Consider the following 19201-nt stretch of genomic DNA (forward strand, 5'->3'; position numbering starts at 1 on the left):
TGGAAGGGAAATTGGGAGGGGCCTGTCTAGGAGGGCACTGAGCAGGCATAGCTGGCATGGGGGCACCAGAACAAGGGCTCTGAGTAGGCATGGGATGGCATGGGGCATCAGGACTTTGGGAGGGCGCTCGCCCCCTTTTAGCACCTATTCTGCCGCTCATTGCAGATTTTTGTATTTGATCTTTTCAAATATTGCCCACAGAAAAAGCCCAAGGAACGAGGATTAGATTAATAGGATTAAAATCCTTTTTAAAGCCAGGGCAAAGCCTCACTTTCCTTGTTTCTAATGGTTTTGCTAGGCTAAAGAATAGGAAAGGCGTCACAAGAAATAGATTATTCTAAGGTTTATCTGTTGAGATACCAGAAGGTCAGTGTAGTGTTTAGGGCTTGTTTGTTTTGGCCCCCTTTCAGCAGTGGGAATCTTTTTTTTTTTTTAAGAAGACATGATAGGCAGCAATTCAGACACAGTTCCAAGCTCCCACTCCCAGATGCTATGGCTCATGTACAGATCACTTTGAAGACTGTTAGCCCAGCACAGATGTAGAAGACGGCCTTTCTTGTACCACTAGTCAACGATTTCCTTCTCTAAACCCGGTATATTTGCTCACAAAATCATGTTGCTAATGTTAACTACCGAGTCCTGTTTCCAAGTTTTCCATGACTTGATAAGGGGAAGCAACACAGCAGGAAGGTTTTCCTGACTGTTCAGGGAAAGGGAGAGATTTCCTTCTTTGTCCAGTATCTAGGCCCCTGCCACGACTGGAGAGTTGATGAGCAGTCAGGATGTGTACTATGAATTCTTTCTTGATGCCGAACCAGCAAAGGACTGGTGTGTTGTTTAGCCTCACCTGTTGTTTCTCCTCTGATCTGACCTGAGACAGTGGGTGCTAGTTGGACCCTAGTTGGGTGCTAGCTAGCATTGGTGTGGTTAGGTGGGGGGACAATTTCAAGAGCTTCAGAAGTAATCACTGTCACATTGTCCTTGCATCCTCTGTTAATGATCATTACGGGTTCATGACCTTTAACACGAGCGTATCAAGGCTGGAGAGAGTGCAGGGGTAAGCCACTTGGTATTGCATGCACCTGATTCCGGTTTGATTCCTGTCACCATGTATTGACAGCAGTGCCAGGAGGGATCCCTGAGCCAGGAGTAAACCTTCAGCACTGTTAGGTATGGCCAGCCCCAAAACCACACCAAAGAAAAAAAATGGAGAGTAGATCCACAGTAGGTCTCCTTATTCTGTTGATACAAGAACTTGGCACATGGTCTCATGTCAACATGAGGATGTTTTCTATTTCAACTGGAAAATGAGTTAAGTGTTTGGAACGCTGAAGGAGCTGTATTCCAGCCTCAAGGAAGACGATAGGAAGTCCTTGGTAGTAGCTAAGGGGAGGTGGGAGATTGAGGTATGACTACATGCCTTTGGGTCATGCGGAGGGAGCCACGGAGTGGTATGCATCTCTGAAATGGAAAAAGGTTTTTGTTTCTCCAGGTGGCCTGATGCAGAAGGAAGATTGGAGCAACTTTCTCAGGTTAACTTTGTTTTTGGACCACACCTGCTCTGGGGTTTTTCTCAGCCGTGTGTGGGGCGGGTGGGGGGAGGGGGGGGAAGGAACAGGGACCATATTCAGAGCCAGGAACAGCCTCATGCAAGGTAAATGCCTTAACCTTTGTACCACCTCTCTGCCCCAAGTTGAGTTTTAAATGTTAATTTTTTGCACTTGGAAACCACACCCAACAGCATTTGGAACCAGCCACAGTGGCAGGGGTTGGACATGGGGCTCCTGCATGCAGAGCATCTGCTCCAGGCTTTCAGGCTTTCTCTGCTAACTCTTCTTCCCAGGTGGCAGGGTAACCTCCCTTTTCCACTCAGTAGTCATGGTGGTCAATGAACTTGAGACTAAATTGAAAATATTTTATAAGTTTCTTAAATTATTAACAAGCTGAATTCAACAGTTCATCAAAAAAGTTCATACACCATAACCAAGTAGGATCCATCCTAGGATTGTAAGGATGGCTACATATACGCAAGTTGATCCACACACTATACCATATCAATATAAGGAAAATTAGAAATGTTTATTGTGTTGGCATTTTTCAAAATGGAAGCTTTACTTGCACTGGTGGTCACTGGTAGAGAAGTAGAAGTTTACATTCTACAGGATAAAGAGGACAACATTGTGAGGAGCGATAGCACAGCAAGTAGGGCGTTTGCCTTGCACGCAGCCGACCCAGGTTCGATTCTTCCGCCTCTCTCAGAGAACCTGGCAAGCTACTGAGAGTATCCCGCCCCCACAGCAAAGCCTGGCAAGCTCCCCGTGACACATTCGATATGCCAAAAACAGTTAACAAGTCTCACATTCATTCTTGGGATTGTGGATGGGGAACACTGTTCTGGGGACCAGTCCTGATGATGGATGACCAGCTGGGCCAGACGGCACTAGGTGAAGGGTGAGGATGTGTTCTGAGGGCTGTACCATGGTGGTCAGAGTCCCCCAGGACTGCTTCTAGTGATTACCAGGTTCCTTGGGGTCTTAAGGATTGGACTGGAATTGCTGTATTGTCTTCCAGCTTCCTGTTAATTTATAAGTTCCAGTTTCACATAAACATTTCTCCAAATTCCCAAAGTCAAAAGTTGCTAAGTCAAAAGTCCAAACTCAGAGATAGCAAATGCCAACCTAGCAGCCATTTGGGATGTAGTTCTGGGATTTATACACATCCTGGCCTCTGACAACTAAAATTGCTGACCCAGTGGTACAGTTGCTTAGGATAGGGTTGGAACAATAGCACAAAGGTTTGGCGTTTACCTTGCACGCGGCCAACCCAGGCTCCATTCCTCAGTCCCTCTCATGAGAGCCCAGCAAGCTTCTGAGAATATCCTGCATGCACCGAGAATATCCTGCGCGCACTGCAGAGCCTGGCAAACTCCCCATGGGGTATTTGATATGCCAAAAATGGTAACAAGTCTCATGATGGAGACAGTACCGCTCGAGCAAATCGATGAACAACAAGAGGACAGTGCTACAGTGCAGACAGGGCTCACACCAAACTGTTTTGAACACTTTTCTCTGAGGAATTTATCGGGAGAAATACAATTTGCAAGTTCTATTTTTTTTTTTTGGAGGGGGGACCATACCTGGCTGTGCTCAGGGCTTACTCCTGCCTCTGTGCTCTGGCATCTCTTCTGACAGGGCTTGGGGGACCATACAGGGTGCTGGGAATTGAACCCAACTTGGCCGAGTGCTGAGCAAGCACCCTACCCTTGGGAATAGCACTCTGGCCTCTCCCCTTTGCATCTTCAAAACAAGTTTGGTTCCAGTGCAAGCAGAGATGCTTGCTGCTGGGTCTGTGCTGCTAGTCGGCCACTCGGGCTGTATGACCACGAACCTCTGATGCTTGGACTGGATTGCCCCATAGAAAATGACAAGTTGAGAAGACCTGCTACCTGCCTTGTAGGCTGGATGTGAGGATTCGAGGATGAGGTAATGTCTGCTAAGTGGCTTCCTGTGTCAGGCAAGAGGGCTGTGGTCTCACTAGCTGTGTCAGTGTAGGTAATAGTAGGCTTGGGGGATTGGTTTCCTTAAAGGTGGGGCTTGTGGGCAATCAGCATTTCCCTGCAGGATAAGTGGGGAGAGGGCTGGGTTCTGTTGTCATGCTTTTCTCTCTCTTCTACGGGCAGTCCTCCATCTCAAAAAACCAAGTGCTTGGACAGTTTGCCAAAGCATATCTCAAGAGAGCTTTAGCTTTCTCTTGCTAACTACAAGTGCTTAGTAAACCCACATTGAATGCCCAGAGTAAATGAATCATAGTATTTCTTGGGAAGTTTCCTTTGGACCCATACTAAGACATTTCAGATGAGTTCCCCGAGTCTTTCTCACATAGGACTCTGGAAACCCCAACACCTATTAGGCTGACCTATAAAATAGGGAAAGAGAGGAGAGAGGAAGAAAGGGGGCATAGGGTGAGCTGGAACCTGATCACCCAGTTTGGGAGAACTGACTCCATTGGCAGGAATTTTGTGAGTTGGTTTCCAGTATCACCATTATTAAAATTTGATTAAATATGAAAACATTATGCCTGTATGGGGCTGGTGCCAGAACAATTGCATAGCAGATAAGACACCTGTCTTGCACATGGTCAACCTGGATTCAATCCTCAATATCCCATATGGTCCTCTGAGCACAGCCAGGAGTATATTCCTGAGTGTAGAGCTAGGAATATCTCCTGAGCATCGCCAGGTGTGGCCCCGGAACAAAAAGATATGGCCGGGTATGGACCCAGCTATAGATTTCATATCTGGCATCACATAGAGTAATAAATACTAAAACTATGTGGGTGCCACATAGAGTAATAAATGCTAAAACTCATGATCTTATGTAACTACACTGCACTCGTGACACATCTATGTTGATTATGTCTGTGTTGGAAATCCTATTTGGACCTGAACAAAATTTTAAGGATGACAATTTGAGGGTGAAAAAAAAATCATTATACAGTCAATTAGTTAAGTTTGTTGGCGAACATAAACTTGCCGAGAGAAGTTAGTGGGTTGGATACAAATCAATTTGTCTGATGTTGGTTGAATTGCCATCGTATGTTGGCTGTAAAAGAAAAGAGTTCAGCAAAAACTCATGAAAGCGTTCTCTTGAGAGTTGGACCAATGGGATAACCAGTAGGGTTCTGTGTATTTGGTGATGGGTAAATTGTGTGCTGCGAATCCGTTAGGGCAATACGTGTATCCTAAATGGGTGTATGTATATCCAAGTATACGTGACTTCCCACAGCCTGGCTCTCTGACATCACTGATTGGGCCTAATGAAGGGACAGAGAACCACTGGCAGTTTGGGAGACACAGAACAAGAAGAAAGGGAAGGGGTAGATCGGACCATTGTGACAACGTCTAGAGTGGCAGTGGGAGATCAAGAAGTGATGAGGAAGGAGACGGGGCAGCCTGAAGATCGCACAGGTATGCAGAGGCCACAGAGCAGACAGCAAGGCCTAGACTGGAGAGGTAGTCCCAAATTCAAGTGCCTCGCCTCGCATTTTTGCATTTTGTCTTTTTTCAGGTGCATGGTGGGTAGTGTTGAGTCACACCCACGGACTCAGGACTTAGTCTTGCTCTGAGCTCAGGGATCATTCTTGGTGGTGCGCAGGGGATCCTTATGCAGTGTTGAGGATGGAAGCTGGGTCAGTCATGTGCAAGGCAAGTGCCTAAACCATTGTACTATATCCAAGCCCATATGGAGACAGGGAGCAGTTGTCAGTGACCAGCGAGGATGCCCACTGGAGAGGCAGCTGAAAGCCGCCCTACGAGCCAGTCATTCCAAACCTCAGGGTGGAGGAGTAGAGGATGCAGTTGAAAAGGAATGCTGCTGCTGCCTCCCATTCTGATATGTCTATTCTGTTGACTTGATATCTCCTTTTCTTCCTTTCATTTAAATTTTTTTTTCAAAAATGTTATTGAATCGTCATGAGATGAGTGGGTTTAAGTCATACAATGTTCCAACACCCATTTCTCCACCAGTGTAATTTCCCAGCACTGATGTCCCCAGTTTCCCTTCCATCCCCCCAAACCACTCCCCACCCCACCCTGCCTGCCTCTATGTCAGTCACCTCTCTCTTCTCTCACTCTCTCTCTTTCTCTTGCTCGCTTGCTCTCTTTCTCATTTTAGATATTATGATTTGTAATACAGATGCTGAAAGGTTATCATGTATATTCTTTTACCTACTTTCAATACTCAGTCCCATTTCACCCAGCAATACCACTTCTGGGAATATACATTGAGGGTCAAAAAATGCACAGCAAAAAACACCATCTGCTCGTCTGTCTATGTTCATTGCAGCACTATTCACCCTAGCCAGAATCTGGAAACAACCTGAGTGCCCGAGAACAGATGACTGGGTAAGGAAATTATGGTACATCTACACAGTGGAATACTACACAGCTGTTATGAAAAATGAGGTCATGAAATTTGCCTATAAATGGATTGACTTGGAGAGTATCATGCTGAGTGAAATGAGTCAGAAGGAGAGGGACAGATATAGAATGACTGCATTCATTTATGGTATAAATAGTACAAAGTATGAAACTAATATCCTCTTTTAATAGTGAATCACTGCGAGGTACAGCTATGTACTTACAAACTTTTGTGTTTGCATTTCAGTCATACAATGACAAGGCCAGGGAAAATGAACTAGGAGGACTCATCAATGGTTGGAAATTACCACAAGTATTTGGGGGATTGAAGGGTAGTTAAGATAGAGGAGAGCCCATTATGACAACATTAGCTGGAAATGACCACCCTGGACAAGAACTAAGTGTTGAAAGTAGTTCTGCTTTTGACCCTCATCTGAATCTGCTTGTCAGATGGAAGTATTTATACCCACTGACTGAAGTTACTAGGGGAAGTCCATGACCTAAGTTATTATCCTGTCACAGGTCGGCACTTAGAACACAAAAATAGGGTGGCCCCCAAAAGAGAGAGAGAACAAAAGGGAATGCCCTGCCAAAGAGGCGGGGTGGGTTGGGGGGATGGGGTGGGGGTGGTAGGAGGGATACTGGGATCATTGATGGTGGAGAATGGGCACTGGTGGAGGGATAGGTACTCGATCATTGTATGACTGAAATGCGAATACGAAGGTTTGTAAGTATGTAGATGTACCTCACGGTGATTCACTATTAAAAAAATTTAAAAATAATAAAACAAAAAGAAACAAAGTACTGAAATAGAGAATATCTAGTAAGGATTACTTAAATCCAGGCAACAGAATTGAAGTTACCGTAGGGTGGAGGGTAAAAATTAGGTTCCTGTGGACTGTGTTGCATAGATATTTTCACTTTCATGGTGTATATGATATGGCACTGTAGCACTGTAGCACTGTCCTCCATTGTTCAGGTTGTTCAGCGATTTGCTTGAGCAGGCACCAGTAACAAATTGTGAGACTTGTTGTTACTGTTTTTGGCATATTGAATACGTCACAGATAGCTTGCCAGGCTTTGCTGTGCAGGCGTGATACTCTTGGTAGCTTGCTGGGCTCTCTGAGAGGGGCGGAGGAATCAAACCCAGGTTGATCGCATGCAAGGCAAACACCCTACCTGCTATGCTATTGCTTCAGTCCACGTATGTATGTAAGTGTGTGTATATATATATATATATATATCCATCCATGATATGTGTGTATATATGTATACATATGTATATATAAAATGTAAAAATATCATTATGGTTGTGTGCCTAAAATTTTCTGGCATGTTGCCCACTATTTTTCCCCACTGAAATCATTATTGCTTAAATGCATTTGTATTGAAATGCATAGCTTTTTAAGGAAATGAATGAATACAGCAGAATAGCATTTTTAATATATCCACATACTGTCACTGTCACTGTCCTCCCGTTGTTCATCGATTTGCTCAAGTGGGCCCAGTAATGTCTCCATCGTGAGACTTGTTACTGTGTTTGGCATATCGAATATGCCACGGGTAGCTTGCCAGGCTTTGCCGTGCGGGTGAGATCCTCTCGGTAGCTTGCTGGGCTCTCCGAGAGGGGCAGAGGAATCGAACTTGGGTTGGCCATGTTGGCTGCGTGCAAGGCAAACGCCCTACCAGCTATACTATCGCTCCAGCCCATATCCACATACACACATAAAAAATAATTAAAAAGAAAAAACAGAATGACATTATACATCTTTTATTTGCATCTTTACCTCATAACACATTGAATCATTTCCCAAAGCATTAAATGTTTTTCAAAAATATGATTTTTAATGTCTAAAGTATTCCCTTCTATGTATGCAACATCCATTATTTATCTACTTCCCATTCAAAACTGCTTTCAACTCTTTTCTATTAAAAAAATGCTGAGAAACAATGACTCTGTTCACAGTCCTCAATTTTTCACTTGGAATAAATTTGAGAATATGAATTACCTTCACGAGGTTTTCATGAATACGGTTGATAGTCTCTATAAATGCCGGGAGACAGTGCTTGGCACACAGCATTCAATAATTCGTAGCTCAAAAGAGGAAATCAAGCACCTAAGCGAAGAGACCAGTTGCATGGCAAAGAAGAAAAGACAGGAAGCCCACCCCTTGCTTTCAGTTCCCCAAAAATGAAAATCTCTTTAAGGCTCTGCCTTTTGGGGACCAAATAGAAATTGGTTTCTAGTGGGAAGTCTTCCATTGGAAATAATGGGGCCACTGAAGCTCCTAGAAAGTTCTGGAGAAGAGAACCGGGCTGAGCCTAAGCCTCCAACCCCCCCGGGAAGGGAAGCACATGCTTGTCCCGGGTAGCGTAGAAGAGGGGAGACAGCGTCTCTCTAGAGGGGTCTCGCTATGGGCGCCTTCAGTGTTCTCTGCCCACAACTGCATCCCAGACCCTCATTACCCCAGCTTCATCCAGGCCACCTCTGCATTGACCAGTCTGTGACCAGAAACCAACTCATCAAATCTGCCATTCTCGAGCACAGAGTTAGCAGACAGGCACTGGCGTGGTCCACCCTGCAGCCCCCCAGGTAACGGGGAAGGGGTGCTGCCCTTACCTCATCAACTTTTTTTTTATCTCTTTGAAAAAACAGCCTGGTGACTTTCTTGTTGCATCATAGAGAAATTAGGGTGTGATTTCTTCAGTTGTCCTGTGTGTGTGGTGAGAGGAGGGGTGGGGGGTTTGCTGGGAAGATAGTACAGGGGTTAGAGCACATGCCCTGCCTTCGCTCGGCCCTGGGTTCTATCTCCAGTGCCTCCAAGCCTCTTGAGCCTCGCTGGGCCTGGCTTGTAGCCCCCTGAGCATTGCCAGGGTAGCCCTGCTGATCTCGGGTGCAGCTTGGCCCCAGCAGGGCTGAATTCTCAGGGCCTAGCACAGCAATGGGTGTGGCTGGCTGGATATTGCTAGGAATGGCCCCCGGCCTACCAGAAAACTGCTTGGGAGTCTCTACCCCCCCACCCCCACACCTTGCATTCCACAAGGAGGTGTACTGTGAGTCACCTGCAGACAGGAAGCTGCCAGGGGTCCACCCTTGTAGTCCAGGGAGCCCCTCGAGGAAGCCATATTGCTAGGTTCTCAGTTTATTTCCCTTTTAAAAATTATGCTGGAGCAATAGTACAGAGGGTAGGGTGTTTGCCTTGCACGTGGCCGACCCGGTTCGATTCCCAGCATCCCATATGGTCCCCCCAAGCACCGCCAGGAGTGATTCCTGAGTGAAAAGCCAGAAGTAACCCCTGAGCATCGCCAGGTGTGACCCAGAAAGCAAAATAAGATAAAAATTGTGTTCACCATGAATGAGAATAGCTAATCAATCATTTAGAGAACATGATCTAGGCTGTTCTCTGAGCACAGTGCCCTGCCACGGGAAGGTCTCTGGATCTGGAGGGGAGTACAGCCACTCCATGACGGTGCACAGGGGGGAGTGTGGTGCCGAGAGCGTGTGCGAGAAGGTCACCAAGGGACAGCCAGGCATCCTGATTCCAAGTGAGGACCTATTTCATTCTGTGCATTGCAGGCCCACCCATCCCTGAGAGCAAAAAGCACCTCTCCCCTCTCGCCCTCCGCCCTGTGGCCTGTTCCATATCATTGGCTCCGGTGGACTGGGCTCCACTGTATCCCTAAAACATGTAAATATTTATGTAACTGTAAAAAAAAAAAATAGGGTGGCAGACCTTCAGCAACCTTCTGCTCTCTCCAGGAGAGGCTTGGGCGAACACTCCCTGGCTCCCATTGCTACCCCCGGCACTCTGAAGCATTCACGTTTGGGATGGGTAAATCGAGGCTCACCCTATTTGCCGTGCCTGAATCTCAGTGAATCCCCCAAGCCTTCACGATCCAGTGGACCATGTGCCTAAAGCCCTCAGTGGGTCAAGGGCTGAACTACCAGCTTCTCACTCCCCCGAAAGACTGGAACGTTATTCCAAAGACATGCTAGCCAGAAGCTGAGGATAGATTGAAGTTGGTCTTTCTCATCCTTCCTGACCGTCCTCTTGGGCCAGCTGAGACACCTGCCTTTCTGTTTCCAGCTCTTTCACATGCTGGGGAAGAAATACTTGACAACCCCTCTCCTCTCATTTTTGTTTCACTTGGTGAGGACCATACCCAGCAGTGCTCAGGGCTGACTCCTGGTTCTGTACTCACATCACTCCTGACCGTGGATGGGGATCAATCTTGGAACAGTCATGTGCAAGGTAAACACCCTGCTCCCTGGACTACTGCTTGGGTCCTGTCCTCTCCTTAGGAACTGAAATCAGCTTCATGTCTGCTCTGCCCTTCAGACCTCTCCCTACCCTGAGTATCAGCAGGTACAAACATAGCAGCCTGGGTTGGGATCAGGATTCTTCAACTTTCTTCACACGACCCCAAGTGTATAGAGAGATACATACTGATAATCCTACATTCTCTGTATAAGGCGACCCCCACATTCCCTTATGTGACCCCATAAGGGTTGAGGCCCACCGTCCAAGAAGCCAGGTGGTAGGTAAGCGACTTCAATGACCTCCCAAAGCAGCCCTAGCGCCATTTCTCTGAAAAACTCTGAACCAGGCCTGCCTCTGGGGGCATCAGCCAGCTCCCACGGAGTCTGTAGCAGTAGGGGCCAGGGCACCTGACCCCCAGACACCGCCAGGGACATTCCTATTTGCTGAGCTGTCCTTGGCGGCCAACACTACGACACAGAAAAGCAGACGGAGCCACTCAAGGCATTTTGACAAGTCTGTGGATGTCACTTGCTTTCTCCCACCAAGGGAAGTTCAAAGGTCAGAGAGGTAATGACCAACAATGAAATGCCTGAAGGAGATCATTGGTTTTCCTTGCAGTGAGGTATCCCCCAAACTCTAAGCCTTCCCTTGCTGTGTGAGACACCACAGCCTGTTCCTTCCCATGAGTGACCAGTGCTGCCATTAACAATGGCCGAGATGCCCAATTCACTCACCTGCCTGTCTAGAAAACAGTCTGGAGGTGTCAAGCCTGAAAGTGGCAGAGACTTATTTTTTTATTTTTATTTTTTAATTTTTATTAGTGAAACACCATAAGGTACAGTTGTAGACTTACAAATTTTTGTGCTTGGGTTTCAGTTATACAATGGTTGAGTACCCATCCCTCCACCAGTACCTATTTTCCACCACCACGGGTCCCAGCCCCCATCTTCCTCATCCCACCCTGCCTCTGTGGCAGGGCATTCCCTTTTGTTCTCTCTCTCTCCTTTTGGGTCCTGTGGTTTGCAAGAGAGGCATTGAGTGGCAATCATGTTTGGTCTATAGTCTACTTTCAGCATGCTTCTCCCATCCTGGGAGGATCCTCCCAACACCCTTTATTTGGTGCTCCCTTCTCTATCTGAGCTCCCTTTTCCCCTGGTATATGTGGCTGGCCTCCAAGCCATGGAGCAAAATTCCTGGTACTAATCTCAGCCACTCTTGGGTGTTAGAGACTCTTATTTTTTATTTTATTCTTTTGCTTTTTGTTTCACACCCGGCCATGCACAGGGGTTACTCCTGGCTCATGCACTCAGGAGTTACTCCCGGCGGTGCTCGGGGGACCATATGGGATGCTGGGAATCGAACCCAGGTCGACTGCATGCAAGGCAAACGCCCTACCTGCTGTACTATTGCTCCAGCCTCAAGACTTTTATTTTTAAAGGAAGGTGGTCCTGCAGAGACAGTGACTGATTTATTGTCACCAGACTTCTATCTGAGAAAACCATGAGCACTGTCATTTATAATGCTTCCTAAGTGTGTGTCATTGGAGCTTTTCCAACTTCTCCCCAAGTAGAATTGGATAAAATGTGACTTTCACTTTCTGATTTTTAAAAACATATCACCTTACTTACAATGCTTGAAATATCCCCTCCCCTCTCCTCCTCCTCCTCCTTCTCCTCCTCTTGTTCCTCCTCCTCTTCTTCTTCCTCCTCGTTCTCCTCCTCTTCCTTTTACTCTTCCTCTTCTTCTTCTTCCTCCTCCTCTTCTTCCTCCTCCTTTTCTTCCTCTTCCTCCCCTTCCTCCTCCTCCTCCTCCTCCTCTCCCTTCTCCTCCTCCTCTCCCTTCTCCTCCTCCTCCTCGTCCTCCTCTCCCTCCTCCTCCTCCTCTCCCTCCTTCTCCTCCTCCTCTCCTTCCTCCTCCTCCTCCTCCTCTCCCTCCTTCTCCTCTTCCTCTCCTTCCTCCTCCTCCTCCTCCTCCACCTCTTCCTCCTCCTCCTCCTCTTCCTCCTCCTCCTCCTCCTCTTCTTTTTCTTCTTCCTCTTCTTCTTCCTCCTCCTCCTTCTCCTCTTCCTTCTTATTGATGTTTTACCTGGCAGTTCTTAGGGCTTACTCCTGGCTCTGAGCACAGGGATCTCTCCTGGCACAGGTTGGGGGGACCATACAGGGTTCTGAGGATTGAACCTGCATACAGCCAGGTGCAAGACAAGTTATTTACCTTATCTTTCCAGTGCTGAATGATCCCTATTAAAAAAATTTCTAAAGGAATATAATTGTTTTACTTTATGAGAAAAAAATTGTACTTCCATTCATGACACCTCCTTAAACAAAAAAGGAAATAACTCCTAAAGTAGAGAATTTCTGCTTAGAAATTCTTGTGCATTTGTGATAAAATATATCCTGGGTAGAAAATGTCCTTTATTCTCTATCAGTATATCTGAGGGGACTCAAAAATTCCTTGAGCCCATGCGTTGTATTTTAAATTAGTATCTAAGTCTTCAGTTCCCTACTGACTCCTTTTTTCTGTTTTAAATAATTAGTATTCTTTTAAAAGTATGAGTATTTTCCTAAGCCCTGAATAGGGCTGGCTGGAAGCATCGAACAGCTGTATGAAATCTCATGTAACCATCATGTGCCTTTTTTTGGAAACAACAATTGTCCTTGTCTTTTGTAAGAAAAGCACATGATTTAAGAAAGAGCGATGACTAGCAATAATTCTGTTGTCACTTGGTCACTGGCAGGAGTAGGAAAAGGAAGAAGACAAGAAAAATTCATTCTTGGATCCTTCAGCCATACCAATCTGCAAACCTTCTTGGAGTCAATAATTTCCTTTGTCATTTCTGGGTAACTAAAAAAAGCCTTCGGAATGTTTCCAGGACTGAGTATTCTGTTGTGTAATACTTTGAAAGTCTGAGTTACCTTACTTTCCTCAAAGAGTTGGCTCAAAACCCAGCCATTGGCTGGGAGAGATAGCTCAATGACTGCTTTGCATGCAGGAAGCCTGGACTCTTGAAGGGCATAAGCCCTTGAACACCAGGAGCGAGCCCTGAGCACTGAAGTAAGAGTAGCCCTCAATCACCGTGGGATCGCCCAAGCAACCCCCCCTCCATTCTCTGCCCCCAACCCAAAGACCCATTAATTTTCCTCCTGCTATATCTGAGTGTTAGAGAAACTGACAAGAATTGAGGGAAAAAAATGAAATTTCAGTCTTTAGTAGAGTCTATGATACTCTCTCTGAAATTAGAATTTCTTAATGTACTTGATGGCAAGAAAAAAGTTGCATTAACATTGTATTCCAAAGATGCTGTTTCCACCTAAGCGTCTTCAAGGAAGCCTCTTCCGTGCTGAATAGTCCTGCCTAGAAGGAAGTCCCCTGACTTGTTCTGGGAGGGCGAATCTGCCAACATGGTCATAGAATAGGCTCCAGTCACCTTTTAAATTTTAAGAGCTATGAGAAGTTCAGTGACATTGGGGGTGGTCATTTGTTAGTATAAAGGAAATGCAGAAATCAAGTTTCTCTGTGAGTTTAAGCTTCTGTTATTTTTTTTTTAAACTTGGGAAGGAAAAACTGTAATTAAGAAAAGTGAAGGAATTATTAGGAGAGACATAAGGTCTTGTGATTATTAGAAGCTAATATGCAGTCATAATAGTTCCCCTAAAGGCAACCCCACACTTCTGACAATTTTAGTTTTTTCAGCTTGCCTTTGAATAAAAGCAAGCAGACCAAGCTACTCTCTAGGGACCACGGACATGAGGAAATGACTCTTAGTGGGCAGAGTTTAGGCACTGAGGATTCCAGGGAAATATGATTGAAGACAACTTTTCAGTGTAAGCAGCTCACTTTGTACACAGAATTATTTAGGAAGATATGAAAATGTCACGTTATGGGGCCTTTTTCCCAGGTCCATGTGTTTGGGTATGAGTTTGGGTCTATTTAGCTAAGAAAATCTGCGTTTTAACTATTTCAGGTGACTTTATATATTGTTATTGAATCACAGTGAGATACACAGTTACAAAGCTTTTCATGATTGTGTTTCAGGCATGCAATGTCCCAACACTTGTCCCCTCACCAGTGTACATTTCCCACCACCGATCTACCACTAATCTGTGGAGGTGTGTCATGCTTACGAATGCTCATCTATCCACCCATCCATTCATCCACCAACTTAATACCGATCAAGAACCTTGTGTTCCAGATTCTACTAAATACTGCGAGTACCTTGTGGTGCATAGGACAGGCCTGTGGTCCACCCATGAGGCATGTAGGGCCCTTGGCTCTTCAGAGCCACGGTGAGATTTCCCAGAGAGAAGGCATAGCAGTCTTTAAAAGCCGACTTGTGTTAGATCAATACTGGCCTCCTAACTGGCTCTGAGACTCTAACAATGACCATCATCCATCAAAGGATTTCATCTGCCTGACCTATTTTATTTATTTATTTGTTTGGTTTTCAGTCACACCCGGCAATGCACAGGGCTTAGTCCTGGCGATGCACTCAGGAATTACCCCTGGCTCAGGGGGCCATATGGGATGCTGGGAATCGAACCTGGGTCGGCCACAAGCAAGGCAAACGCCCTACCCACTGTACTATTGCTCCAGCGCCCTGACCTGTTTTAAAGGCTGAGTGAAGTAAGTTGAATGAATTGGACTTTGACAGAAGAGGTGTGAGAGAAGCAGCCCAGCATGCACAATCTTTAAGAGAATGGGACCAGGGCCCATTTGTGCCCTGGAAGTGAGTGGCCAGCTCTGTGATCTGGCCGACACAGCCTAGCTTCTGGGCTGAGCCTGCAGCAGCTCCACATTCAAAACCTTCCCTTCCAAATCCCAGGGAGGAGTAGAATTCACAGAGTGAGCCAGGGCAGTACGGGGCCAAACACTTTGATAAGAGCTGGAACTTCTCTGGGGCGGTGTCCTCAGGCTCAGCTCTGTCCCACAACAGGGAAGGTTCCAGATCACTAGCAGTCGTTGATCTGCGACTGCCTGTCTGTTTTCTGTTCTGATTCTAAAGTGTCTCCTAAAGAGAGACACAAATCTGTGTCATGAAAAGAACCATCTGACATGTTAGAAGGCTCAGGATTGTCACTAGGGGTTATCTACGACTGTGCCAAATTTCTGTATAAAGACGTTTTTGAGGGCAGTTAACATGGTGCTTGTTGAACCCTCTCCCCTTCTTCCCTTCTTTCTCTTTCTCCCTCCATCTGCCTTTCTCCCAAGCTCTGTCCTTGTCGCCCCACCCCTACCCTTCCTCTCTCAAGTGATGTGAGTCAGATGGAGAAAGGGAAGCCCTGTATGACTTCACTCGTTTGTAAGATAAAGACAGCTAGGTCCAAAAAGAACACAGAGGGTAGCATGATTGCCTTGCATGTGGCTGAACCAGGCTCCATCCCTGGCACCTCATGGGTCCCCTGAGCCCCACTGTTAGTGATCTGTGAGTGTAGAGCCAGGAGTAAGCCCCAAGCACAACTGGTGTGGCCCTAAAACCAAGGGGGGAGAGGGAAGAAAGAATGAAAAATAATGAACAAAATCAGAGAAGAGTAAATTCAGGCTATAAGAGCAAAACAGAGGTTAGCTGAAGGGAAAGAGGAAGGGAGGTGGAAATATCAGCTATAAAGGGGTCAATTGTATGGTGGAGGAGTTTTGATGGCGCTATATGCAGATGCTGATTTAAAATGCTGTACATACTCTGGAAGACTAAATAATATAAACCATCATTGCTTCAATTAAGAAAATCAAATGAAACCAAAGTTAAGGAGAATAAAGAGTGTAATCAACCTGCATGTTTTTAATCACCAGGTTGAATAATTACAACTTATATTTATTTGTCCTTGACACGATTATTTTTTAAGCAAAACATAAATCATATCATGCTATTCAAATATGCATTACCCTTTCATATTTTAAAGCAAAATTAAAATTTTGTGCAGAATCTGGTGGTGCTCAGGGGTCACTCCTGTCTCCACTCAAGGGTTACTCCTGGCAGTTCTTGGGGGACCATATGTGATGCCAGGGATTGAACCAGGGTTGGCAGCAAGCAAGGCAAGGACTTTAACGCTTGTATAACCTTGAGACTCCTTAACATAATTTTTTTATTGACATGTTATTTAAAAAAATACAGATGCTTAAGATTGAACTATGCTGTTATTTTGACAACTGCATATAGGATACATGTTTGTAGCTTATTCATTTGTGCTGCCTTTTAGTCAGTTCCCTTCATTGACACGCAAACTATTCACCTACTTTCTATTACTACTGGTATTTATTTATGTCTGGTGCAGGGGATCATGCAAGCAACATGGCCTATCACTGAACGACATGCACATCCCAGCCCCTTCTGCTGATTATTGTATGTATGGTCTAGAATTTCATATAAATTGGATCATATACTACATTTTATTTTTCAGTGTTAGTAACAGAACACAGGGCTTCATACATGTGCTCACAATGAAACTACCTCCCTAGTCATATGCCCTATGTGTGTGCTTCTGGCTTTGTTCACTTAGTGCATTGTTTGCTTTATTCTGTTGTCTGTATTAGCAGTTTGATCACTAATTATTTATTTATTTTTGCTTTTGGAACCACACCCGGCGATACACAGGGGTTACTCCTGGCTCATGCACTCAGGAATTACTCCTGGCAGTGATCACTAATTATTGAGTGATCAAAAGATGTAGGAAAACACTGTTTTGTCTTTCCTCGGGTAGCTTAGATTTATCGGGTCACACCCACCTATGGACACTGAACTTGTATTATAAGCAATGTCCTTTCTGTATGGACACAGGAAGACAGTTAATATTATGCTTTGTAACTTGGGAGTTGATTGACTCTGAATAATAATAATACTCCTGGGCATCTGCTTTCTTGACTCAGTTTCCCTTAGTTCCTAGCACCCCAAAAGCAGGGTCCCGACGATGGACTGAATGGACCCAGGGCAAGCTGTGAGCTACCCTGGCATTGAAATGGGTCAGGTCAAAGCGCCACGATACCAAACACAATTGTGTGTGTGTGTGTGTGTGTGTGTGTGTGTTTGGGCCACACATGGCAGTGCTTGGGAAAGCACTCGGCTTGGTGCTTGGGAATAACTCCCAGTGGTGCACAGAGGGTCATGTGGTGCTGGGGGATGAACCTGAGCCTTTGGCAGGCAAATCATGAAGCACAGTGCTGCTTTCATTCCATTGTGCTGATCTCTAGCCCCGATCACTATTATTTTGGGTAGTAATTAATTTTCTTTGGTTGGTAGACATCTGGATTGCTTTTAGTATCCAAACCTTTTGTGCAAGGTTTTTCTGTGGACATAAATTTTTCTTTCTCCAGCAAATGCATAGATGTTGGACTGAAGCATCATAGGTATGTTTCCATTTTTAAGAAAATGCCAAATGATTCTCCAAAGTGTGTTTTCCATTTCATACTTCGCTCAGAAAATGTTTGAGAGTTCTAATTGTTCGACGTACTTTCATTTGAGCTATTCTGGTGTGTATAGTGGCATTTCATTATGATCTTAGTTGCCCTTTCCCTGATTATTACTGACCGTGAAGCCCTTTCAAGTGCTTATTGACATCTGTGAGTCTTCTTTGGTGAAGTGTATATTGAAGTATTTCCCCATTCTAAAACTGGCTTGAGGGCCAGAGAGATAGTCCAGTGGGTCAGGCACTTGCCTTGCATGCAGCCAATCCAGATTTGATCTCCGGCAACCCATATTGTTTCATTTAAACTTATCAGCTGAAAACTTCTATGGAGAGGATTTTCTGAAACATCAATTTGTATACCTGATGTAGTTTATATTAAATATAGGCATGCCATGTTTTATTGTGCTTCATTTTACTGCACTCCTAAGGAGTGTGGCAACCCTGTTCTGGGCAAGTCAGTGCCCCCTTCCCTTCCATCCTTTTCCTCCTTTCTCCTCCCCCCCTTTCCCTCCCCTCCCCTCCCCTCCCCTTCCTAGGGACTGAACCAGGTCTATGCATGCAGGGTAGGCTATTTAACTACTACATCCCCAACCCCCAGACATTTTCCCCACTCAAACACATGGAAGACGTCCCTCTTTTTTGAACTTTCTTAAGGTTGAAAATATTTATACCATTACAAACATCTTCCTGTGTGAAAACATATGAACCCAGGATCAAGGTTCATCTCTTACGATGTTGACTTTTCCCTTTAAAGTTGAAAGAGAAGGGCTACGGCAACAGCATGAGTAATTCCAAGTCTGGCTTCTTTCTGATTCAAGCCAGACTTGATCGTTTGCCCATGACAATGGTTTCATTTCCTCCTGGTAGAATGGGAAAAAATAATACGGGTCATGACTTGTTGCCAAAGAGGTATTTCCCACTCTAGACTGGCTGGAGACAGCTTGGGTCGACACTGGGGTCTGTGATTACTTCCAAATAAATACTGGAGCACAGCAACCCGGGAACACAGCTGGCTTGGTGAGAGTCCCCATGTCACCTTCATCAAGCCTTGGTGTGTTTTCAGAGGAAATGATCTCAGTGACTAGATGTTTGAAGGAAATTATTAAGAATGCTTAAAATTGGCTTTGACTTGAGAGAAGAAAGTGTTTAAATTTGCAGGACTAATGAGTTTGCACCCCTTCCCAGCAGCCCCTTCTCAAGGGCACATGCCATTTGGCAGGTTCATAGGCAGAGAAGTTTACATCTTCTTTCCTAACTGGAGAAAGAAGTTATTTCTTCTGTGGTCAGATGTCGTCTTCTGCTTCCTAGCACTGGACTTCAGTCTGAAAAATTATCTATTACAGGGGCCAGAGAAAAAGTACAGCAGATAAGTTCTGTGCCTTGCATAGAGCTGACCCCCGTTCAATCCCCAGCACCACATATGTTACCCCAAGCCCTGCCAGAAGTGATTCCTGAGTTCAGAGCCAGAAATAAGCTTTGGTGTGGCTCAAAGGACAAAAGAAGAAAAAAATAAGTAGAAGGAAACAATATTTGTGTAGCCTCAAAGCGTTTTTCCCTAAATACTTTCGAACTATAAGGAATGAGATCTTGGTGGAGAATCCAGTAGATGCAGCTGAGCAGAAGGATCC

Source organism: Sorex fumeus, unplaced genomic scaffold, assembly GCF_029834395.1.
Source record: "Sorex fumeus unplaced genomic scaffold, SorFum_2.1 ptg000061l, whole genome shotgun sequence".
NCBI lineage: Eukaryota > Metazoa > Chordata > Mammalia > Eulipotyphla > Soricidae > Sorex > Sorex fumeus.